The sequence below is a fragment of the Rhincodon typus genome, chromosome 36 (assembly GCF_021869965.1).
Source record: "Rhincodon typus isolate 14 chromosome 36, sRhiTyp1.1, whole genome shotgun sequence".
In the NCBI taxonomy this organism is placed as follows: domain Eukaryota; kingdom Metazoa; phylum Chordata; class Chondrichthyes; order Orectolobiformes; family Rhincodontidae; genus Rhincodon; species Rhincodon typus.
The window spans coordinates 22,883,531-22,910,366 of NC_063367.1; the positions used below are offsets into that span (position 1 = coordinate 22,883,531).

At 41.4% G+C, this 26,836-nt stretch overlaps 1 protein-coding gene across 2 annotated transcripts in view; it reads left to right on the plus strand.

Annotated features, from left to right (window-relative positions):
* The window catches only part of otud7a (OTU deubiquitinase 7A), a 156,940-nt gene that overhangs the window by 18,996 nt on the left and 111,108 nt on the right, over positions 1-26,836 (plus strand). The window contains exon 2 of one of the 2 annotated variants that reach the window (XM_048617176.1): positions 25,798-25,855. The gene's annotated coding sequence lies outside the window, so the exon portion shown is untranslated. Of the gene's footprint in view, positions 1-25,720; positions 25,856-26,836 lie in introns of those variants that run through there. The other variant, XM_048617175.1, reaches the window with a different exon arrangement.

The window sequence follows — 26,836 nt, forward strand, 5'->3', positions numbered from 1 at the left end:
ATCCTAATTCATCCAGCAGTGTGGCAATTGTCTCTTTGGCTAGGTTGACGTTTATGGATGTAAATAGTGCTGTTACGTCAAAGCGTATCATTATCTCACCCGCTTCTATTCTGGTGTCCTTGATGATGTTGGGGAATTCTTGGGATGAGTGGATGGGATGGTTAGTGTTGTCAACTAAGTATTTCAGATTCTGTTGTCGTTCTTTGACAAGTCTATATGTTGGCATGCCTGATAGTGAGACAAATGGGTCTGAGGGGACTCTGGCTTGTGTACCTTGGGGAGTCCATAGAAGCGGGGTGCGTTGGATCCCTCTGGCTTCATTTTTTGGTAGTCTGTCTTGCTGATATCTCCTGTGTTATGTAATTTCTTCCGGGTTGTTTTAATCCGGTTCTGTAACTGTGGTGTTGGGTCTATCGCCATCTGCTGGTAGGTGTCTGTATCTGCGAGTAGTGCATTAGCTTTCCCGATGTATTGGGCTCTGTTAAAGATTACTGTCAGTCTTCCTTTGTCTGCCGGTAAGTTTATGATGTTTCCGTCTTTCTTGAGTCTTTCCAGGGCTTTCTTCTCTTTTGTGTTGAATGTGTTCCACCTACCTTTTCTGCTGAGTTTTGGGACTATCGTCTGACTGAGAGTCTGTTGTTCTTTTAGTGTTGATTCCAGTGCAGCGAGGAAGTCAGTTTTTTGGCATCTCTAGTTATAATTCAGTCCGTGTAGTAGGACAGTCACCTCTGTCTGTAAGTGGTCATTCTGAGATTTTCTTGAGCTATGTTTCTGTGTTGTCTGTGTCGTCCTTGTGGGTGAGTTTGGATAGCTTTTCTTGTTAGGGCTATTCTTTTCTTTGTTCTGGTCCCTTTTGTTGTTGAAAAACAGAACCAGAGGTAATGCCAACCACCCCAGCAAACTGAGGCATATAAATAACATGCGGCATAGAACACGCAACGCTTCACCGCTGGCGTACTGACAGTATTACTTAGCAGGATAACAAAATGTCTGCAGCCAAGCATACTGGCTCGGCAAGCAAGTTTGTAACCTGAGTTACAAACCTTCTCAAAAATTTTAAACATTCAACTATCTGTATGGTCTTAAAAGTGGAATAATAGTTAACTTGCATTACTCCACTCTACTTTTATTTCATCCATCTTACTTGATTTAGAACTGATTTATAAATCATAATTGGGAGTATATTTTGGAATAGGTATAAAACAAAAATTAATTACAATGTGTGTATGTTAAGGGACTGTGTAAGGTTTAAGAAAATTCATGTAAGTTGTCTCATACAATTCACTTTTGAATTAAGTTGCTCAAAAACGAACAATATAAACTGAAGTCGGCCAGCTAACACTGCAAACTAAAATTTGGATGCAGCTACTGGAGGTTGTACAAGAGCTGCTCCCAGTCAAGTATCAGGAGCAAGAGGAAACTCTCAGCTATTCTATTCCTATATCTTTATTCATAGGACCCAACCATTTCCAAATTTCTGTCACAAAGAACTGTTATTTCAACACAAGGTGGAATGTTCCAGCTTCAGGGTGGAAAATTGCTGTTTTGTCAGATATAGTGCCCTGTATAGAATTTGTTGTCAGCTAGGTCTGGGAATGATGCTACTGTTAGCAATTATAGGCAAATAGTCTTGAATGGCCTAACCCTGCTCCTAATTTGTATACTGGTAATGCAGTGCATACCTCACTTGCTTGCAAAAATTTATTTAAATGGCTTAGAGCTGAGTTGACAAACCAATTTATTACCAAAATTACTAAAACATACACATTAAAACATACATGTACAGTGGAACAGGCTAAAGGGCTGTGTACCCCAGTCCTGTTCATATGTATGACCATGCAGGTAATGTGTAGCCTCTGTAGTATGTAGGAATTCACTGAGTGTATTTGAGATTAAAGATTTTGGGTAGGAGATGCGAGGTGTGTCATGAGGAAGAACTTCCTTTACACAGTGAGGACAAATTCTTAAAATAATATATTCTGGAACCTTCCAGGTAACTGGCTCATTTGCACATGGTAATATGAAGTGAGGCCAGATTAATTAAAGATTCAATAGTAAGGTTCCTCTTGACAAGAGTAATCACTCTTGATCGAATTTCACATTTGGATTGAGATTTTGAAATATGGGTACATAAGTCATGTCTTAAACACTCTGTGAACTCATTGTCTAGGTGACCTTTGCCAACTTAATTCTCCAGTGTGAAGGTTAAAAACTCCCATGATTATTGTGGTCCCTTATTTGCAAGCACCCATTTTTAAATTTAAAAGTAACAATTTATAAACAATCTATGTGTAAATACAATAACTAGGAAACAGTTCTCTATTGACTTTGCAGAAAATACACTGGAATTTTGGTATACCTCTTTAGAGCTTCAATCCAGTTGCAACGAAACAGGCATTTCTAAATATGAAAAAAAAAACTATTTTCATTCCCCTTTAAGGCTACAAGGATATCTCAAAATGTAATAGACCTATGTTCTATTTTGGCTTAAAGACCTTAGACTGTGGTCTTTCCTACTACGACTTGGCAGCAACTGCCCCAAGCTTTAATGCATGTAGTCCTGGACCTTGCAATGTGCCAGTCTGCAACACTGGGTCAAGGTCAATTCTTTGCGCTGGAAGACCAATGAGTTTTGGACAGATCAAAGTGTCTTTTACCAAGTTGATTGTCCTGCAGGCACAGTTGATTTTTGCCTTGGTGTGTAGCCAGGGGAGTAGCCCATAGAGCACAAAGTCCTGCACTATAGAGATGCTCAGGGTGAACCTAGACAGAAGTCACTGCAACTCCCTCTAGACCTTCTTTGCAAGGGCACATTCCGGAAGATGATGTAAGATAGCCTCTTTCACCACTGCAGTCACTTCTTGATGTATACTCTGACAGTGTAGTTATGGTTAGCGAGGGCCTATAAACTACTCCAACCAGTAACTTCTTATCTTTGCTATACGTTAACCTTTACTTCTTGCCTTAAAGGCATTTATAAAGGTATGAAGACAGTTGCTTAGAATGGTAAATATATTTAAAAGGAAGATGATCGAGAAACAGTGATAGATGATATTCCATGTGCTGACCCTTATGATTTTTGGTTAAGTGTCAGTTTTGTCAAGTTTCATGGAAGGGTTCTCTCCACAAGACCTACCGTAATCTTTCGCCATATCTTACCAAACTTAATTCATTAACTACCTACACCCAGTCGTAGCACCCCTTCTCCTGATTCTAGCCCAATCCTATTTGCCATTCCCAGAACAACTCACCACTAACCAGATAACCATGAAAAACTGGCATCCCTGTTGCCCATGCCATCTTTAAAAGGCTGCTGTGCACCTGGATGAGCATTGGCAATCTGATAATGCCTCTCAACGGCGACATGATGACACAGCAGCTGCAAAGCCATGCTAGTCATGGCCTATGTTCCCTCTTATTTTTCTTTCTTCTGTGTGAATCTCCACAGTCTGTGAGTGGCAGTAATTTCCAAAACTAGATGTCAATGCTAGGAATGGTGTTGGCATGTTGATCAGTGGAGATGTTGTTTACGACAGATAGCTGGTATGGCTGATGCACCTTTGCGCACACAACCCTGTTCTCTCACCCTAGTCACTGTTTAACCACCAGGCCAAAAGTGTACCTGCTGTTAGCTATGTCTGTCTAAACACCCTCTCTAAGCATGGTTTTGTGTGAGGGAAATTGTGTCTCTCAAACTTGATTGAGTTTTTTGAGGATGTAACCAAAAAAGATTGAGGGCAGAGCAGTAGACGTTATTTAGTAAAGCCTTTGATGAGGTTCCGCATGGTAGACTATTTAGTAAAGTTAGATCACATGGGATTCAGGGTGAGCTTGCCAATTGGATACAAAATTGGCTTAATGGCAGGAGACAGAATGATGGTTGAGGGTTATTTTTCGGACTGAAGGCCTGTCACCAGTGGTGTTCCACAGGGATCGTTACTGGGTCTACTTTTGTTTGTCATTTTTTATTTTAAATGATTTGGATGAGAAAATAGGACGCATGGTTAGTAAGTTTGCAGACAATGCCAAAATTGGTGGTATTGTTGACAGTGAAGAAGGCTATCTAAGATTACAAAGACATCTTGATCAATTGGGTCAATGGGCTAAGGAATGGCAGATGGAGTTTAATTCAGATAAATACGAGGTGTTGCATTTTGATAAGACAAACCAGGTCAGGACTTATACAATTAAATACAATTGTACAATTAGGGCCTTGGGTACTATTGTGGAACAGAGAGACCTAGGGGTTTAGATGCATAATTGTTTAAAGTTTACATCACATGTAAACAGGTTGGTTAAGGAATTTGGCACACTTGCCTTCATTGCTCAGACCTTTGAATATAGGAGTTGGGAAGTCTTGTTGAGGTTGTACAGGATGTTGGTGAGGCCTCTTCTGGAGTATTGTGTCCATTTCTGGTCAGCCTTTATAGCAAGGATATTATCAAGCTGGAAAGGGTAGGAAAGATTTATCAGGATGTTGCTGGGTATGGAAGGTTTGAGTATTAGGGAAAGGCTGGATAGACTGGGACATTTTTCCACTGGAAGGTAGGAGGTTGAATGATGACCTTACGGAGGTTTATAAAATCATGGGGAGTATAGGTAAGATAAATGGCAGGTGTCTTTTGCCTATGATGGGGGAATGGCATATTTTTAAGGTGAGAGGCGAAAGATTTAAAAAAGACATGAGGGACAACATTTTTACACAGTGGTTTGTGTTAGGAATAAACTTCAAGGAAACGGTGGATGCAGGTACAGTTACGATGTTTAAGAGACATTTGGATATATACGTGAATAAGAAAGATTTGGAGGGATACGGGCCAAATGTGGGCAGGTGGGACCAGTTTAGTTTGAGATTACGGTTGGCATGGACTAGTTGGACTGAAAGGTCTGTTTCCGTGCTGTATGACTCCTATGACTCGAAGTCGCTGCTACTCTGTCCCCATTGCCGCTGTAGACCTGCATCGTGTCATAACCTGGTAGGTGAACATCACATGTTGGCAAATAGTCAGACAAGCAATGTAACCGTGTCTTCAGCAATCCTGCTGTCAGCCTCACCATGGCCCTGGTTGAAACACCAACAGCATTATATCTGTACATTGCATCAGTTACAAGTGTTGCTATCATCAGCACTGATTGTAGTAAGCAGCTCCTGTCCTCCAGTAACCAGCCTTGTAAGGCACTTGGACCCTCAAATGCAACAGGTACATGAGCGCTTCAGGATGTAAGTGTCACCTTAGATACTTCCAAGAGGAGTAAGAATGATGATAGATCACCTGAACATTAATTAAATAGAACCCTTTTCAGTTAATAAATTCTGCTGTGTTAAGAAATGGCCTTCTCAGTATCATGTGCAGTCGATGGCATCCTGCACCGGCTATATTTCCAAATCTTACTGCCCAGGTGACAGCACTGACCTCCTCAGAGAAGCAAAATGAACCGATTGTATTCTTGCATAAGTGGCATTGGTCAATGACCTAGTACATTTGTGAGTGCATGACTGAGAGACACACAGGTCACCCATTACTTCCTGAAAGGAGCCAGTGCATAGAAGTTCAAAGCAGCTGTCAATTCATTGGCCATGCTCTCTCTAGATGGTTCTCACTACAGCAGGGCCTGGGTCCCACTCTAGCATTCAGCATAATTCTGTCAGTGTCTTGAGTCATGCGGAGGCTGCTTCAACAGTGTGACTGGTTCATCCCCAGGAAATGGTGTTGGGGTGAAAAAGCTCTGGTCCTCTTGCAAACGTAGTGTATCCTGAGGCCTCCTGTGGCTGTGACCTCTGCCTCTTCCTGCCACTGCTTCTGGGCTTGCTGTTGCTGCTAGCTCTTCTGCATCTACCTTCGCTGCCCTAGGAAACCAGCCACAGCAACCAACATTTCATCATGGGCTGGTACGTGACCTTGCTGAAAATGACCTATGTTGGGAACATAAGGAGCAAAACAGGTCTTAGGGTTACACCATGGAAAAAGGACCTTTGGCCCAAACTGGACCATGCTAATCACAGTGCCCGCTCAGCTAGTTCCAATTGCCCGCATTTGGTCCATATCTCTCTAAAACTTTCCGATCTATGTACCTATCCAAATGGTTTTTTTAAATGTTGCTATTGTACCTGCCTCAACTACTTTCTCTGGCAGCCCATTCCATATACACACCACTCTCTGTGTGAAGAAGTTCCCCCTCAGGTCCTCCTTAAATCTTTCCCCTCTCACCTTAAACATAGAACATAGAACAGTACAGCACAGTCTTCACCCACGATGTTGTGCCGAACTTTTACCCAAACCTAAGGTCTATCTAACGTCCAACCCTATCATCCCCTATCATTATACTATCATCCATATGCCTATCTAATAGCTGCTTAAATGCCCCTAATGAGGCCGACTCCACTACCCTCTCCGGCAATGCATTCCACTCTCCTACCACTCTCTGAGTAAAGAACCTACCTCTGACGTCTCCCCTATATCTACCTCCACTCACTTTAAAACTATGCCCCCTTGTAATAGCTACCTCCACCCTAGGAAAAAGTCTCTGGCTGTCCACTCGATCTATACCTGTGATCATTTTGTACACCTCTATCAAGTCACCTCTCATCCTTGGTTCTAAAGAGAAAAGCCCTAGCTCTCTCAACTTTTCCTCGTAAGACCTTCCCTCCATTCCAAGCAACATCCTGGTAAATCTCCTCTGCACCTTTTCCTACACTTCCACATCTTTCCTGTAATGAGGTGACCAGAACTGGACACAATACTCCAAATGTGGCCGAACCAGGCTTTTGTATAGCTGGAGCATAACTTCACGGCTCTTGAACTCAATCCCTCTATTACTGAAAGCTAACACACCATACGCCTTTTTAACAACTCTAGCCACCTGGGTGGCAGCTTTCAGGGAACTGTGGACATGAACCCCAAGATCCCTCTGCTCCTCCACCCTGCCAAGAATCTTTCCATTAACCCTGTATTCTGCTTTCAAGTTTGTCCTTCCAAAATGAATCACCTCACACTTTTCAGGGTCAAACTCCATCTGCCACTTCTCAGCCGAGCTCTGCATCCTATCAATGGCCCTTTGTAACCTAGAACAGCCCTCCACACTATCCCCAACTCGACCCACCTTTGCATCGTCCGCAAACTTACTAATCCACCCTTCCACTCCTACATCCAAATCATTTACAAACCTATGCCCTCTAGTTTTTAATTCCCTATCCCTGAGAAAAAGACTATATCCATTCATCCTATCTTTGCCCATCATTATTTTATGCACCTCAATAACATCACCCCTCATTGTCTTACATTCCAAAGAATAAAGTCCTATCCTGGCCAACCTCTCCCTATCACTCAGGCCTGCTAGTCCTGGCAACATCCTTGTAAATCTTCTTTGCACACTTTTCAGTTTAACTAAGTCTTTCTTATAACAAGGTGATCAAAACTGTACACAGTACTCCAGGTACGGCCTCAACAATGACTTGTACATGGTAACATAACGTCCCAGCTCCTATACTCAAAGCCTCGACTGATGAAGGCCAGCACGCCAAATGCCTTCTTCACCCCCTTGTCCCCCTGTGATGACGCTTTCAACAAACTAAGTACTTGTATTCCTAGGTCCCTCTGTTCCACAACACTCCTCAGCACCTTACTATATACTGTGTAAGTTCTACCTTGGTATGACTTTCCAAAGTGCAAAACTTCACATTTATCTGTTTGAATTGCATTTGCCAATCCTCAGCCCACTTCCCCATCTGATCAAGATCCCTCTGTAGTTTTTGATAACCTTCCTTGCTATCAGCAATAGCTCCTAATTTTGTATCATCCGCAAACTTGCTAATCATGCCTTATACACTTACATCCAGATCATTTATGTAACAGGTCTTAGCACCAACCCCTGTGGGCACACCATTAGTCACAGTCCAAGAAACAATCTTCTGCTTCCTACCATCAAGCTAATTTTGAATCTAATTAGCTCGCTCTCCCCATATCCCATGCAACCTAATTTTCATGACCAGTCTGCCGTGCGGGACCTTGTCAAAGGCCTTACTAAAGTCCAGATAGATAACATCCACTGCCGTACCCTCATCCAACCTCTTCATTACCTCTTTGAAAAACTCTAAAAGATTTGTCAGACATGACTTCCTGTGCACAAATCCATGCTGACTACCCCTATTCAGACCGTGACTATCCAAATGTTGGTTGGAGTATCCTCTCTAATAACGTGTCAGGCTCACTGGCCTGTAGTTCCCTGGCTTGTCTTTGCTACCTTTCATAAACAATTGAACAACATTAGCCACCCTCCAGTCTCCTGGAACTTCACCAGTGGCTAAAGATGAAGCAGAAATCTTTGCAAGGGCCACTACAGTTTCTTCCCTAGCCTCCCACAACATCTGAGGATGGACTTGATGAGGCCCAGGGGATTTACCCACCTACTGCACTTTAAGGCTGCAAACACCTCTTTTCTGGTAATATGTATGCGGTCCAAAATATCCCCACTTGTTTCCTTTATTTACTTAGCATCCATGATTCTCTCCTCAGTAAACTCTGAGGAGCAATATTCATTAAAAATCTCCCCCATCTCCTGTGGCTCCACTATAGAGAACAGACAGTGATGGCATACCCTGCAGAGGCGGTCTGCACATACTCCTCTGAACAATGAGGTATGCAGCACCCCAAAAACGAGGACTGTTACTCATTCATTTAAGCTTCAGCCTCTGCACGTGCACCAAATTGGTGAATGCACTGTGACAACTGACCGATGACACAGTATATTTTTTTAAAAAAAAGGGAGTGTGTTGCCCTCCTTCCCACTTCCCACCCAGACCCACATCAGCCATGAAGCATCAGCGCATTGAGTAGAGTCCATCATAATGTTACGGATCAGACCACGCCTTCCCCAAAATATACTATGGAGATAACCTGGACCCCAACTTTACTTCAAAGGCAAGGTGCTATGTTCCAGATATGATTTAATTGATCCACCACTAAGCTTCAACTAAAACATACTTTATTCTTTCAATGCATTTAAAATGCAACAAAAGTGTAACTTTGTGCTTTTGACTTACTTGGACTCAGATGTACAGAACGGAAACAGACCCTTTGGTCCAACTTGTCCATGCCAACCAAATATCCTAGATAAATCTAGCCCCATTTGCCACCATTCGGCCTATATCTCTCTAAATCCTTCCTATTCATATACCCATCCAGATGCTTTTCAAATGTTGTAATGTACCAGCCTCTACCTCTTCCTCTGGCAGCTCATTCCATACACGCACCACCCTCTGTGAGAAAAAGTTGCCCCTTACGTCCCTTTTAAATCTTTCCCCTCTCACCTTAAACCCACGCCCTCAAGTTTTGGACTCCCCAACCCCGGGGAAAAGACCTTGTCTATTTATCCTATCCATGACTCTCATGATTTTATAAACCTTTAAAAGGTCAGCCTTCAGCCTCTGACACTCCAGGGAAAATTGCCCCAGTCGATTCAATGTCTCCCTATAGCTTAAAGCCTCATGCCCTGGCAACATCCTTGCAAATATTTTCTGAACCCTTTTCAAGTTTCACAACATCCTTCCTTTAGCAGGGAGACCAGAATTACATACAGTATTCCAAAAGTGGCCTAACCAATGTCCTGTAAAGCCTAAACATGACCTCCCAACTCCAGTATACTTAGCACTGACCAATAAAGGCAAGCATACGAAACACCACCTTCACTATCCTATCTATCTGCGACTCCACTTTCAAGGAGCAATGAACCTGCACTCCAAGGTCTCTTTGTTCAGTAACACTCCCCAGGAGCTTACCATTAAGTGTATAAGCCCTGCCCTGATTTGCCTTTACAAAATGCAGCACCTCACATTTACCTAAATTGAACTCCATCTGCCACTCCTCAGCCCATTGGCCCATCTGAACAAGGTTTGCTTTTCCAAATACAAGTAAATCCTGTCCCTCAGGATTCCCTGCAACAACTTGCCCACCACCGATCTCAGGCTCACTTGGTCTATTAGTCCCCTGGCTTTTCCTTACCAGCTTTCTAAAATAGTGGCACCACAGTAGCCAATCTCCAGTCTTCCAAGACCTCACCCGTGGCTATCGATGATACAAATATTTCAGCAAGGGGCTCAGCAATCACTTCCCTTTATTCCCACAGAGTTCTTGGTACACCTGATCAGGCCACTGGGACTTATCCACCTTTATATGTTTTAAGACGTTCAGCACCTCCTCCTTTGTAATATGGACATTTTTCAAGATGTCGCTGTTTATTTTCACACGTTCTATATCTTCCATATCCTTCTCCACGGTAAACACTGATGCAATATACTCGTTTATTATCTCCCCCCATCTCCTGCGGTTCCAAACATAGGCGGCCTTGCTGATCTTTAAGGGGCCCTATTCTTTCCCTAGTTACTGTTTTGCCTTTAATGTATTTGTAGCATCCCACTGTATTCTCTTTAACCCTATTTGTCCTCCTGATTTCCCTCTAAAGTATACTGCTACTGCCTTTTATATTCTTCTAGGGAATCACTTGGTCTCTGCTGTCTATACCTGACATATGCTTCCTTCGTATTCTTAACCAAAACCTCAATTTCTCGAGTCATCCAACATTCAGTACGCCTACAAGCCTTGCCCCACACCCTAACAGGAACATACTGACACTGGACTCTCATCTCATTTTTGAATGCTACCCATTTTCTAGCCATCCCTTTACCTGCAAACATCTGCCCCAGTCAACTTTTGAAAGTTATTGCCTAATACTGTCAAAATTGGCCTTCCTCCAATTTAGAACTTTAACTTTTAGATCTGGTCTATCCTTTTCCATCACTACTTTAAAACTAATAGAATTATGGTCGCTGGTCCCAAAGTACCCCCACGCTGACACCTCAGTCACCTGTCCGGCCTTATTTCCCAAGAGTAGGTCAGATTTTACACCTTCTCTAGTAGGTATATCCACATACTGAATCAGAAAATATTCTTGTACGCACTTAACAAATTCCTCTCCATCCAAGCCCTTAACACTATGGCAGTCCCAGTCTATGTCTGGAAAGTTAAAATCCCCTACCATAAACATCCTATTATTCGTAGAGGCAACTGAGATCTCTTTACAGGTTTGTATCTCAATTTCCTGCTGATTATTGAAGGGTCTGTAGTACAATCCCAATAAGGTGATCATCCCTTTCTTATTTCTCAGTTCCGCCCAAGTAACTTACCTGGATGTATTCCCAGGAATATCCTCCCTAAGTACAGCCGTATTGTTATCCCTAATCAAAAACGCCACTCCCCCTCCTCTCTTGCGCCCCCCCCAACCCCTCCACCCCTTTCTATCCTTCCTATAGCCTCTAAACCCTGGAACATTAAGCTGCCAGTCCTGTTCATCTTTGAGCCACGTCTCTGTAATAGCTATGATATCCCAGTCCCTTGTTCCCAACCATGTCCTGAGTTTATCTGCCTTACCTGTCAGGCCTCTTGCATTGAAATAAATGCAGTTTAATTTATCAGTCCTACCTTGTTCTCTGCTTTGTTCCTGATTGATTGATTGTTTGTTTGACTTGCTTCTTTTCCCACCTGTATCAGTCTCAGACTGATCTCTGTCCTCACTATCTCCCTGGGTCTCCCTGCACCCTCCCACACCCCCACTAGTTTAAATCCTCCCAAGCAGATCTAGCAAATCTCCCTGCCTGTATATTAGTCCCCTTCCAATTCAGGGGCAGTCGTCCTTCTTATACAGGTCACTTCTACCCCAGAAGAGATTGCAATGTTTCAAAAATGTGAATCCTTCTCTTCTGCACCAACTCCTCAGCCATGCATTCATGTGTTCCATCCTCCTATTCCTGCCCTCCGTAGCTCGTGGCGTTAGGAGTAATCCGAACATTACTACCCTCCTGGACCTCTTTTTTTTTAAATTCCTACCTAATTTTCTTTATTCTGTCCTTAGAATCTCATCCTTTTCTCTTCCTATGTCATTCGTTCCAATGTGCACAATGACCTCCTGCTGGCCCCTCTCCCCTTTTGAGAATATTCTGCACCTTCTCCAAGATATTCCTGATCATGACACCAGGTCGGCAACACACCATTCTGATTTCTCACTGTCGGGCACAGAAACATCTGTGTCTCTTGTCACAATCGATTGCTTGGAACCTGATGTGTACCCCTCATTACAGTAGAGCTAGTCTTGGTACCAGAAACCTGACTGCGCTTGCTCCATTCCCCTAAGGGTCTATCACCCCCTACATTTTCCAAAACTGCACAATAGTTTGAGATGGGGATAACCACAGGACACTCCTGCACGATCTGCCTCCCTCTCTACCGTTCCTGGTGGTAATCCATCTACCTGACTATCTGTGGTTTTTCTCCCTTCCTACAGCAACCATGCATCATATCCCCTAGCTTCTGTAAATTGCATTGCCTGTAACAGCTTTATTCTTTTCCTTTATTCATTCACTGGATGGGAGTGTCACTGGCTAGGCCAACATTTATTGCCCATTCCTAATTGCCCAGAGGGCAACTATGAGTCAACCACATTGCTGTAGGTTTGGAGTCACATGTAGGTCAGACCAGGTAAGGATGGCAGTTTCATTAGTGAACCAGATGAGTTTTACCAACTGTCGGCAATTGATTCATGGTCATCATTAGACTCTTAATTCCAGATACTTTATTGAATTCAAATTCCACCATCTGCCATGGCAGGATTCGAACCCGGGTCCCCAGAACATTACCTGGGTCTCTGGATTAACAGTCCAGCGATAATACCACTTGGCCATTGCCTCCCCTGTTGCTCCAATTGATCCATGTGATCCGATACGATTCGTAACCAAACACACTTTGTGCAGACATAATTGTCAGTAACATGGAAACTTTCCCTAACCTCCCACATCTGACAGAAAAAACGCATCACTCTATTGAAGGCTATCTTTGCACCTTAACAATCTATAGACCTCCAAAATAGCACAGCCTTACAACTCGCAAAAAACACTGCTCCAGGCTAACTTAGTAACTATTTTTATACTTTTAAAGTTTAATCAAGAGTCAGATCTCAACAAAACATATAATCAAAAAAGAACTCACTCTACTTACTATTGTAGCTTTATAAAATAAACAGTATTTACACTGTAAAAAGCCACCTAACTGCTCCCCTGCTGTAAGCTCTCCCACACAGGTTCCTCCAAGGTCAGCTGTGAATTTCGGTGTTTGTTACTTTTTCTTAGACGAACTCTGATGTCCAGAGATACTTGAAATGAAACAACAGGGGCAGTAGCTATGCTGATTCACTGCTGGGTCAGACAGCAGTGTTGGTCTCTTTCTCTGTTTGAATCACTTCCCACGTGATTACTGCCACTGCCTTTGTCTGTCTTCCATATTTTTTAAAGTGCCATTGTTTTCATCTTTTTAACAAGTCAATACATTATTTAACCACTAATCATCAACTGTTCTAATATAATCAGCATCCCATAAGCACACCCTTTGGCAAAATGTAATGCTGCAAAACAGTTATGATTCTCACATGTTATCGCTCTCCAGGTCAGTAGAAAGAAACGCTGAAAGAACAACCTGCCCCTTTTGATTTCTAAGAAGATATCTCTCTAAGTCCTCAATCTATCAGCAGAGGGAACTGTAGCTATCCACTCCAAAAGCTAACTGACAAAAAAGACTCACTGAAAGCAAAACCAAAGTCCTTAGGGTCTGTGTGAGTCTGATCCCGCCCCCTCATGATTTGGTTTACTTAAAAGCAAATGCCCAGGGGAAAACCCAAAGCTATTTCCAAACTGCCTACCGCGAGGAGACGCCTCGGCATCGCTGTGACAGAACCCCTCTGCAATAGAAACCGGACAGAACACATCTCTTAAAGACATAGTATTATCACAGCAATGCTTACGTGACATGATGGAACAGTCATCTCTGTGTTCTACAGCATCCTTGCAAGTTTCACAAATTATGGGTTACTTTTGGTCACTGCATTTAAGTCACTGTTGCTAACCTCTACGCTATTGAAGAAGGAGACAGTAGGCATAAATGGTTCATTTTTCTGGTTGGCAAGATGAAATGATTAATATGCTACAGGGATCAGTACCGGGACCTCAACATTTTGTAATTTATATAAATGATTTGGATGAAGGATCCAAAGATATGGTTATCAAAATTTCTGATGATACAAAGGTAGGTAGATAAGTAAGTTGTGAATAGGACATAAAGAGACACTGTAGGGATACAGGTCATTTTGTGGGTGAGCAAAGGTTTGGAAGATTGAGTATAATGTGGAAAATATCATTATGTTCATTCCTGCTTCAGTTCTACAGGATGTTGGTGATACTAAGCCAAAGTGAACATAAATCCCTTGGAGAATGTGGATATTGGAGAACCAGGAAATGGCAGAGAATTTGAATAAGTACTTTGCATCAGTCTTCATAATAGAAGGCATCAGTAAGCATTACAGAATTACTAAAAATTAAGCAACTAAAGGAGGATAGGAAGTAAATACAATAACTATCATGAGAGAAAATGTGCGAGGGAATTAAGGACGCCAAAGAATGATTGGATTACTGCCAATGTAATACCTTTATTTAACAGGGGAAGGAGGCACAAACAATTTAGCACCTGTTATTGGGAAAATGTTACAATCTACTATAAAGGATGCAATAGAACATTCAAAAAGACAAAATCTGATTGAGTAGTCAGCTTGGCTTCATGAAGGGAAATCATGTCTGACAAATTTACTGGAATTCTTTGAATAGGTAACAAGCAGGGCAGATAAACGGGAAGCAATGGATGTTATATATTTAGATTTTCAGAAAGCATTTGATATGGTGCTTAATAAGATTAGGCTATTTGGTTTTGGATGTAGTATAATAGCATGGATAGAGGATTAGCTAACCAATGGAAGACAGAGTTGGGAGAAGGGGGCTGTTTTCAGGATGCCAATCTGTAAGTAATGGTGTGACTCAGGAATCAATATTGGGGCCACAATTGTTTACATGTGATTTGGATGAGGAAATTGAATGTCCTATAGTCAAGTTTGAGGATAAGACCAAAATAAGTGGAAAGGCAGGTGATGAGAATGACATTGATTCTGTAGTGGGATGTAGACAGGTTAAGCGAGTTTTCAAAAACTTGACAGATGGAATATAATATGATGAACTGTGAGGTTCTATATTTTGGCAGGAAGAAATAGAGGAGCTGAATATTATTTAAATGGAAAAAAACTGCAGAATGCTATAGAACAGAGGGATTTGGAAGTCCTCGTGAATCAATGAAAACTAGCATCCAAGTTCTGCAGATAATAGGGTAGGCAAATGGAATATTGGTCTTTATTTCAAACTGAATAGAGTACAAAAGTAGGGTGGATTTGCTAAAACTATATTCCAGCTGTGGCCTGATTTAATGCCTTCTAATGTGAACAGTTTTGGGTCCTTACCTAAAGAAAGATATGTTGGCATTGGAGGCAGTCTAGAGAAGGTTCACTAAGCTGATAACTAGGTGTGGAGGAACTGTTTTATGGAGGAGAGGTTGAGTAAATTATACTTGTACTTGAAATATAGTAAAATGAGAGGTGACTTTATTGAAACATACAAAATTCTTGCGAGACTTGACACAGTAAAAATTGAGAAGTTATTTCCCCTTGTGGGAGAGTCTAGGACCAGAGGGCATAAAATTCAGAATAAGGGGTCACACATTTAAGACAGAGATGAGGTATTTCTTCTCCAGAGGATGATAAATCTATGGAGTTACTTATTGCGGAGGGCTGTTAAGGTTGTATCATCAAGTGTATTCCAAGGTTGAGATAGAAAAAAATTAATCAGAAGGAAATTCAGGGTTATGGGAAAAAGGCAGGAAAGTGGAGTTGAGGATTATCAGATTAACCATGATCTCATTGACTGGCAGAGTAGGCTCGATGGGCTGAATGACCTTCTCCTCCTCTTCCTGTGTCTTATGGGTGGCCTTAATTATTCATGGGACAAAACATTAAGTCATTGTTCATGCATTAAATCAGAACACTTGTTTTATTCAGTGTTCCACTCAGCCTTATGCATAAATAATATTTCTAGATTTCATCTTCATTGCTTGCAGCAATTAATATAATCTGTTACCTGTTGCATTTGAATACCAGTTTTTCTTGTTCAGAACACTGCAATATTTCACATGTTTTTATTCCCGCTTTTTTTTTAACTTTTCATTGTGAATAGATTTTTGTATTACACTTTTCAACATGGATGTACTTTGCTACATGTTAGGCTTTTCATAGAGGTTTTACTGCGCAGGAGGAGGCCATTCAGCACATTGTTACCAAGTGCTTACCTCTTGCTTTTTATTCATTCATGGGTCATGGGTGTTGCTGGCCAGCCAACATTTATTGCCCATCCCAAGTTGCCCTAGTGGAGATGCTGGTGAGCTGTCTTCTTGAACTGCTGCAGTCCACGTGCTGCGGGTTGACCCACAATTCCTTTAGGGATGGAATTCCAGGATTTTGACCCAGCAATGTATTTCCAAATCAGGATGGTGAGTGACTTTGAGGGGAACTTGCAGATGGTGGTATTCCATCTATCTGCTGACCTTGTCTTAAGTGATCATGGGTTTGGAAGGTGCCGTCTGAGGAACTTTGGTAAATTTCTGCATTGCATCTTGTCAGTAGTACACACTGCTGCTCCTGAGTGTCAGTGGTAGAGGGAGTGGATGTTTTGGGTGGGGGGTAGAGGGAGGGGGGCATGCCGAAAAGCCTTCTGCTGCCTTCTTGGCTCCTTTCAATCCATGAACATCACTATCAGAAAAGAAACAGACCAGAGCTTAGGCTGTCAAGTGGCAAGTAACATTCATGTCACACGATGTCCACTTCCAATAATGGGAGTGTTTCCAAACAAAGAAACCTAGGGGTGCAGGTGCATAGTTCCTTGAATGTGGAGTTAGAGTGGTGAAGAAGGCATTTCGCACCCTTGCCTTCATTGGTCAGAACATTGAATACAGGAATTGGGACGTCATGTTGCAGCTGTACAGGACATTGGTGAGGCCACTTTTAGCATACTGCATAAAATTCTGGTCACCGTTCTGTAGGAAGGATGTTGTTAAACTTGAGAGGGTGCGGAAAAGATTTACGAGGATGTTGCTGGGACTGGAAGATTTGAGTTACAGTGAGAGACCGAATAGACTGGACCTTTTTTCCCTGGAGCGTTGGAGGAGGAGCGGTGACCTGATACAGGCTTATAAAACCATGACGGGAATGGATAGAGTGAATAGCCCAAGTCGTTTTCCGAGGGTGGTGGATTCCAGAACTAGAGGGCTTAGATTTAAGGTGAGAGGGGAAAGATTTGAAAAGGACCTGAGGGGTAACTTTTCCACACAGTGCATGTATGGAATTAGCTGCCAGAGGAAGTTGAGGAGTTGGATATAACTGTAACATTCCAAAGGCATCTGGATAGGGATATGGGCCAAAACTGGCAAATGGGACTAGGTCAGATTGGGATGTCTGGTCAGTGTGGACAAATTGGACTGAAGGTTCTGTTTCTCTGCTGTATGACTTGATATCACATGGAGTAAATCAAACTGGCTGAAGACTGGTATCTTTAATGCTGGTGACTATTGGAGGTGGCTGTGATGGTCCACTTGGCACTTGCTGAAGATTGTTGTGAATACTTCAGCGATTCCTTTGTACGGATACCTTGGGTACTTCCATCATTTGATAATGGGGATTTTTGTGGTGTCTCATCCTTCATTGAGTTGTTTAATTGTCCACCACCATTTCCCTGTGCCATTGTGCATAATGTTATCCAAATAATCATTCAATGCCCTCTTGAATGCCTTAATTAAATCTGTCTCCACCACATTTCTGGACAAGTGCATTCCATACCCTAACTACTTACTCAGTGAAAGATGTGTTCCTCACTTCATCTTTACTTCTTTTGCAGATCACTTTAAGTCTTTGCCTTTTGTTTCTTTTGAGTAGGAACAGTTTCTCCCTGTACACTCTATCCAACATGTTCCTGATCTTGAAAACCTTGATCAGATCACCTTTTAGCTGCCTTCTGTCCCAAGGAGAACAGTCCAAACTTCTTCAATCTGTCCTCATCACTGAAGCTGCTCATTCCTGGAACCATTCTTGTGAACAGCTCTTTTGTTCTCCAATGCATTCACATCCATCCTAAAAGGCACCCAGAGTTATACACTATACTCAAGCTATGGTTGAACAAGTGTCTTGTACAAGTTCAACATCACTTCCTTGCTTTTATACTGTGTCACCCTATTAATAATGCTGAGGGCATTGTATGCTTTATGTCTCTCTCTCTCTCTCTATATCTGTCCTGCCACTTTCAATAATATGTGCGCATATACACCCAGGTTCCTCTGCTCCTCCACTCCCTTTAAAACTGTACCCCCTATTTTGTATTGTCATTCAATGCTCTTCCTACCAAAATGCATCCCCTCACATTTTTGAGCATGTAATCATAGAGTCATAGAGATATACAGCACAGAAACAGACCCTTCTGTTCAATGTGTCAATGCTGACCAGCTATCCTAAATAAATTAGTCCCATTTGCCAGCATTTGGCCTATATCCCTCTAAACCCTTCATATTCATATCCCCACCAGATGCCTTTTAAATATTGGAATTGTACCAGCCTGCACCACTTCCTCTGGCAGCTCATTCCATGCACACACCACCTCTGCATGAAAAAGTTGCCCCTAACTCCTATACTCAATCATTCAAGAGATCTCTTTCTTAACATTCTTTTGAGCTTTGAAGTTGTATGAGACAGTAAATGCCAATTAACATTTTGTTGAGAAATGTATACAAGGAACAATTCCTGAAAACTATGGAAAGAAAAAGTACTAGTTATTTTCTCTCAGTCTGAAAATAAATACAATTTAAATGTAAAAAGCCTAAACATAGATTGGCCCAAAATTTTTTCCATAGGCGAGAAACAAAATGCAATTAAAGCTAAAGTTCAGAGATGATGAGACAAGGTAAAATTATTATTGTTTCTGGAACAGAACCAACACTGCATACAAAAACATTTAACAAACAATGTAAATGTAATTGTTTTCTGCTTTGTATGAATCTATATATATAAGGTAATAGGGTAAACATAAAGAACAGTAGAGAGTCTGGAAAAGAGCATTTACAGTTTTGTCTATAAACTGCCTTCTTTGAATCAGCATGATATCTAACCCTGATTTAGATCTTTTAAAATTGACATTGATGATTATAAATTGTGCACATTATATCCAAAGAGAAGTTGGATTTCTGCCATCTTAAGATACTGTATGACCTCCAAATGCCAACGAAGGAGTGCAAGTAGGCCGAAAAGAAGTACTGTCAAGTGCTTACATCAGCAGTGCATAGAATTGGCTGATTCTGTAGTTGACATTTTTATGCCTTGGTTTACACAATAGCTGTTTAATTCCATTTGTTAGTGAATTGTGTTGCTGTTCTTTGTATAACTAAATCATATGAAATTGTTTACTTTGTCAAGTTATAATGTAAAATGGATATGAGGGTTGCACAGGAAAATGGTGTTGAGGTGGAAAATCATCTTTGATCTTATTCAGTGACAGGTTGGGCTAAAAGGGCTGTGTAGCTTGCACCTATTCTTTACATTCTTTATGTAAAATTCCAACCTTGCACCAAAAATTGGATCCACTCTTGGGTTAAATGTCTGCCTTGATTGAATGATCTTGAAAATTTGGAAACCCTATCAACCTGTTTTGGATAATAGCTAATACATACGATATTTCTGGGCAAGATATTACTTCAGCTCTGAGATCTGAACTCCAGTTTAGATTTATTATGTAAATAAGAAATTATGAACTTCTGATTCTTTTGATGAAAAAATGTTTTATGTTTGAATAATTGTCAGCTCTGAGTTACAAAAAGTTTGCTCTCCATATGAAACTGGTACTTCATAACTGGTGTTGATTATGACAAATTAGAATGCTAGTCATTTGCATTGAATTCAGATTTTGTACATTTATTTTCCTCATAAATTAAAACTGGCATCTGGCATACTTCGAATCCTTCAATTTCCTTCACTAAAATTATTTCCTATTTGCAATAGTGTTTTGGAACTTGCCTTATCTCCATTAGCATTGTGGTACTGTATGTGATTTCACAATATAAACACTGTAGCATTCGTGAAAGAGTTGCAGGATTCATCTAAGAAATAATGCCTTTCATCATTCTAGTTGAAATATTGCATAAATAAAATTGGATTGGTGATTTATCAACACACTTTTGACAAACACTGGTCAATTTCACTTGCATAACTATGACTACTGTACAAAGTATCCATTATTTTTTCCCAAATGCAGGGATAATGCTGCAATAGTAGAAAGTTAAAGCAGATTGCAGAAGTGTGTATTGAGAGAAATTAATCCAATTAGCACATTCTGTGGTTAGCACAATTGAGAGTTCGTCATTGCCTGAGGTTTGGAACCAGAACGTTGGTGTGTCACCAGCTGATTGTGATAATTAGTTCAGGCACCTTCTGATTTTCCAAGGGAGTTGGCAGGTTTTCAAGTAACAAATGCCTTACTGATGATCTCCATTCCCTTTAAGGCTGTTGCATCACATTTGTGAAAAACTGAGTGGATAGCAAGAAACTGAAACTTAAATAAAGTTACAACAGTTTTAAAATAATTTTGTGAATAGAAGTGCATGTTATTTGATCTGTCAAACTATCATGTCCTCCTCATCTATGCCTTCAGTTGTTTTCACGCTCTGACTGATAATTTGTTTTTATTTCTTCAATTTATCTCATTGTGCCTCGTTTTGTCTCTACACGCGCACGCACACGCATGCACGCAGTAAGTTACTTGCTGATTGCCATTGCAGTACTAACCTGGCCATTCTATTTATGTTGCTGTGGTTGGCTGCTGTGTGTTTCCTCCATGCTCTCTCGCATTTATTAAATCTTAAATTATTTGTTTTCAAGTTGCAAACAGTTGTGGAAGACTCGCATTGAGAGATGGTAGTGTTATTTTGAGCTGATGTGCAAGATATAAGCTGCTTCCTAACCCTGATTTCAAAGTTGAAAACTCGATATTCACTATCAATGCCATTTCATCAAAGGAGAGATTTTTAACTTGAGTGTAGGTGGAATTGGAGCAATAAGACCCTAGGGCAGTAGTGATGCTCCAGCAGTGCAGTGAAATACATCAGTTTTTTGCTGTGATTTGTTACATTATGCTTAGTGTAAATTTGGGTTGAAAACGTTAATATATTTGTTTTAAAAAGCATTAAGTGCTCAGAAAACACCTACCATCTCTGAGATGCAGAGTGGTGTAGGTTTCCATCTAATTTAACAGCGCAGAAGGTAGTAAGTACATTTTCCAATTCTGTTATTATCTGATGTCATACACTAATACATTGCCCATTGATATCATTGAGTAGAAATCAGAAATTGGAAAGTGAGAGTACTAACTCAAATTTCTCTTCTTCCTTCCCTGAAAAGCAGAACCCAATCTTGAAATCGGCTAGATTTGTACAGATCAAATGTTAATCAAATGGGATCTTCAAAGCCCTTAATATAGCTAATCAAACCACATTGTTTTACAAAGAGCTGAATTCTTGGACATAACTGATGATGACAATCAATTAACTATTTGATATCAGTTACTGTTTGATCAGTTACAGTATCATTGTGCAGTAAGTTAAACCTTAGCTCAGTAGCTTTACCTGTTTTATCTCTGGTTTGTTACAGTGAGTGCACATTCGTTTCTTTGAAACCTGAATCATTCACTCTCTCTTGATCTTATTTTTCCACTGCTGATTTCTGATGCATTCATTTCTTGGTTTACATAAGCATTATGAAAGCTACGTTTATCATTTTGTTTGTTTAAAAACCGAAAGTTTGTGCAGGTTTTTTTGACTCCCTTTAAAGTCACTAATGTATGACCTTGACATCCTATCCAGTACCAGTCAATATGATCTGGAATCATTTTCATAGAATCTTAGAATCACTACAGTGTGGAAGCAAGCCATTCAGCCCATCAAGTCGATTACGACCCTCCGAAGAGCATCCCACCCAGACCTTAGCCCTGAAACCCTGCATTTCTCACGGTTAATATTTTGCTGAGTTAAACATTCACATGTTTGAAGTGAAAATCTGCAAGGTTTGTGGTTACTTTTAATAATATTTCTTCGTGAATAATTTGGTGCAATTAAGAAATTGCAAGTGCTATATCTAATTTTCTCTTGAATATATTCAATGCTTTGGCATCAACTGCTTCCTGCAATAATGAATTTCATTACTGCATGCACCACCTTGCTCCCTGGCCAACATCTCTGTCTCTGGCTTGCTACAGTGTTCCAGTGAAGCCCAGCGCAAGCTGGAGGAACAACATCTCATTTTCCGCTTGGGGACCCTACAGCCCTCCGGACTCAACATTGAGTTCAATAATTTTAGGGCCTAAACTCTCCCATGTCCCAGCCCCCCCACCCCACACACCAGGCCTTGTTACCACAAGCCTGCCACTACATACCCCCTGTTGTTAGTCACTAACAGTCCCCATTAACAACTATTCACCCTCCCAGCCTGATCGTTAGCAACTCCTTTGTCTGTCCAATTGTCTTTCTCTCTCTTTGGGCTCTATCCTATCGTTTACTCCCTACCCCACCCACCTCCCTATTTTCTGCATATAAACTGACGTTTTCCCAGCCACCACCAGTTCTGAGGAAGGGTCACCGGACCCGAAACGTTAACTCTGTTTTCTCCTCCACAGATGCTGCCAGACCTGCTGAGCTTTTCCAGCAACTTTGTTTTTGTTCCTGATTTACAGCATCCGCAGTTCTTTTGGTTTTTAATGAATTTCACAGGCTCACCACTGTCTCTCCTCATCTCCGTCCTAAATTGTCTATCCCGAATCCTCATACTCTGACCCCTGGTTCTGGACACACCCACCATCGGAAACATCCTCCCTGCATCAACCCTGTCTAGTCCAGTTAGAATTTTATAAGACTCTGAGATTCCCCTTCATTCGTCTGAACACGAGCGAAAACAATTCCAACGTAGTCAATCTCTATTCCTACATCAGACCCGCCATCCCCGGAATCAGCCTGGTAAACGTTCGCTGCACTCCCATGACAGCAAGAACATCCTTCCTCAGAAAAGGAGACCAAAACTGCATACAGTATTCTAGGCGTGGTCTCATCAATGCCCTGTACAACTGCAACAACACGTCCCTGCTCCTGTACTTGAAACCTCTGGCAATGCAGGCCAACGTACCATATATGAGCAGAGGAGATATTCTTATGTAGACAGCATAAACTAGGGATGAAAAAGGCATTGCATACATATATGCTAAGAATCTAAGTAGTTAATCTCAGTTTGTTGCTAAGGTTGGAACAAGAACAAATTTAAAGTCTTTGTATCTGAAAGAATGAAGCATTCAAAATAAAATTAATGAGTTAACAGTGCAAATGGAGGGGCTGGATATGATTTGATGGTGATTACTAAGATGCGGTTGCAGGGCGACCAGGCTCGGAATTAAATATCCGAGGGTACTCAGTGTTTCAGAAGGATAGTCAGGAAGGAAAAGCAGGTGGTGCAGCTTTACTTGTAAAGGAAGAGATCAGTGCTGTACAGTATTGGCAATCAAGACATCAAGTCAGTCTGGGTAGAAATATGAAGTAGGAAGTGAAGAAGGTCCCCGGTAGGAGTAATCTATAGGTCTTTAAACAGTGGTTTCACAGTGGAGTGCAATATAAACCAGGAAATAATGTTGGCTTGTAAGAAAGGCACAATTTTTGTGGATAATTTTAATATGCACATAGACTGAAATAATCAAATTGACGAGGGTAGCCTCGAGGGAGTGTTCACTAAATGTATTGGAGATTGTTTGTTTGTTTGTTTGTTTGTTTGTTTGTTTTTTGCTTTCGTTCGTTCATTCTTTCTTTCGGTCTTTCAGCAATATGTTGGGGATTCAAATGGGGGCAGGCTCAATCTGGATTTGGTATTATTGATGGCGTGGGATATCTAGTAAAGGATTGCCTAGGGAAGAGTGATCATAACATGATAAAATTTCAAATGTCGTATTAGAGCAAGAAACTAGAATCCCAAACTAGCGTTCTGGAGTTAAATAAAAGTAATTATGCAGCATGAGATCAGGTTTGGCCTGAGTGGACTGGGAAGAAAGACTGAAAAGTAGGACAATTGATGAGCAATGGCAACTGTTTAAGGAGACATTAATTTCCTCCCAACTAAAATATATTCCAGAAAGGAGGAAAGATTGTAAGAGAGGAAAAAGGAGTATCCTGGCTAACCAAGAAAGTTAAAGATACATAATGACAAAAATTAAGGCATACCATATTGCAAAGGCCACTGGCAGTTTGGGAGATTGGGAAATTGATGGGCAATCTGATGATATCAACTTCAAGAAGGGAGCCTCCAAATGTCCATCTTCTTCCTCAACTGAGGATTCCCCAGCATCATGGTTGACAGGGCACTTGGCCCAGTCCGACCCATCTCCCACACTTCAGCCCTCCCCCCCTTCTTTTCCCTCTCACACAGCGATGGGGACCCCTTGTCCTCACCTACCATTCACACCAGCATCCACATCCAGAGGATCATTAGCCACCATTTCTGCCACCTCCAGTGGGATACACCACCAGACACACATTCTCCTCCTCTCCCTTATCAGCCTTCCGCCAGGACCTTTCCCTCCAGGACACCTCTCCTTCGGTCCCAACAATTCCCCATGGCACCTCCCCTTGCAACTGCAGAATGTGTAACACCTGCCCATTTACTTCCTCCCTGCTCAGTATCCAAGGGCTCAAACACACCTTCTAGGTGAAGCAGCGCTTTACTTGCAATTCACTCAATCTAGTCTACTGCATTGGCTGCTCACAATGTAGTCTCCTCTACTTTGGGGAAATGAAGCGCAGACTGGGTAACTGCTTTGCAGAACACCTATGTGCTGTCCACAAAAATAACGCTGAGTTTCCAGTTGCCTGCTACTTCAGCACATCACTTTGTTCTCTAGCCAACATCTCTGTCTCAGGCTTGCTGCAGTGCTCCAGTGAAACTCAGCACAAGCTGGAAGAGCAGCACCTCATTTTCCGCTTGGCAACTGTGTAGTCTCCTGAACTCTATTGAGTTTTGGGGCTGGAGGCACCTTCTTCCATGTCCTTACCCCAACTCTCACATACCTTGTTATCATATGGTCTGCTGTTACACTCAACCCCTTTTTAATGACTAATAGTCTCCAGTTGCAGTTATTCATTATCCTACTCTGACCGTGACCCACTGCTTTGACTGTCCAACTGTTCTTCTCTCTCTTTGGGCTCCATTTCCACTTATCATTTACTTCTACCCCTTCCCCCACTCTATCTTTTGCATAACAAACAACTTTTTCTCAGCAGCCATCATTTCTGAAGAAGAGTCATTAAGACCCAAAACGTTAACTCTGGTTTCTCTCCACAAATGCTGCCAGACCTGAGATTTTCCAGCAATTTGTTTTTGTTTCAGATTTCCAATACCTGCAGTTCTTTTTTAGTAATCCACGTTAGCTTTTCAGATACATTGAGGATGTATGTGTGTACAGTCATGTTTAATATTTATCTTCCCAGATTCAACACAGCTGAATAATCTCAAAGACTGCCTTTGAAGCAAATGTGTTGATGAAAGATATTGCATGCATTAGTTTATAATTTTGTTATGGAAGTAAGGTTGTATTTCAGTACAACATTTTTGATGCAGTGTTGTTGGGTTTAGGTTTGAAAGCTAAACAATCCTCTTACTGTTGTCTTCAGGTTTTGGGAAATGGATCAAACCAAACCTGTCAGTGAAAGTGTGTGTGGAAGAACTGACTTTACAATGTTCATAAGGGCATCTCCTTGCATCTTGCAGTGATCCAGATCTGGAGTCCTTTCCAACAGTGTGATGTCACCACTGAAACATGAATGTAGTGAGTTAATTTGAAATATATTTCTGTAGATGTAGAACAGCAGTCAAACTTGGCTATGAAAGTGAATAGATGTAAAACTTAAATGCTAAATGTTCTCACATATGATTGAGGTATTTCTTGGGTGTTGTTTAAAAAAGGACTGCCTGGTTAAGAGTACATCTTAATGTCAAAAAGTTCAGGAAATATGGGATGTTGGGGAGGTTTTTTCAAGTTAAATTCACAACTGTATCATAGCAATTACAAACACGTGGCTCAAGGATGGACAGGACTGACCGCTTAATGTTCCAGGCTATAGATGGTGTAGGAAGGGTAGAAAGGAGAGGGGACGGTGGGGCATCTTTGATTAGGGATGACATTACTGCTGTACTTAGGGAGGATATTCCTGGGAATACATCCAGGGACGTTATATAGGTCGAACTGAGAAATAAGCAAGGGATAATCGCCTTATTGGGATTGTACTAAAGATCCCCCAGTAGTCAGTGGGAAATCGAGAAACAAATTTCTAGGGAGATCTCAATTATCTGTAGGAATAATGGGATGGTTATTGTAAGGGTTTTTAATTTTCCAAACATAGACTGGACTGCTATAGTGTTAAGGGCTTGGAGAGGAATTTGTGTGTATGAGAATACTTTCTGATTCGTTACATGGGTATACCTACTATTGGGAAATAAGGCAGGGTAGGTGACTGAGGTGTCAGCGTGGGGGAGCACTTTTGGACCAGTGAACTTAATTCTATTAGTTTTAACGTAGTGATGGAAAAGGATAAACCAGTTTTACAGTTTTGGTTCCAAATTGGAGGAAGTCAAGTTTTGGCCGTATTAGGCAAGAACTTGCAAAGGTTGATTAGAGGTAAAGGGATGGTTGGAAAATGGGAAGCCTTTGAAAATGAGACAATGAGAGTCTAGAGACAGTATGTTCCTGTTAGGGTGTGGGGCAAGGCTGGCAAGTATGGGGAACGCTGGATGACTCGAGAAATTAAGG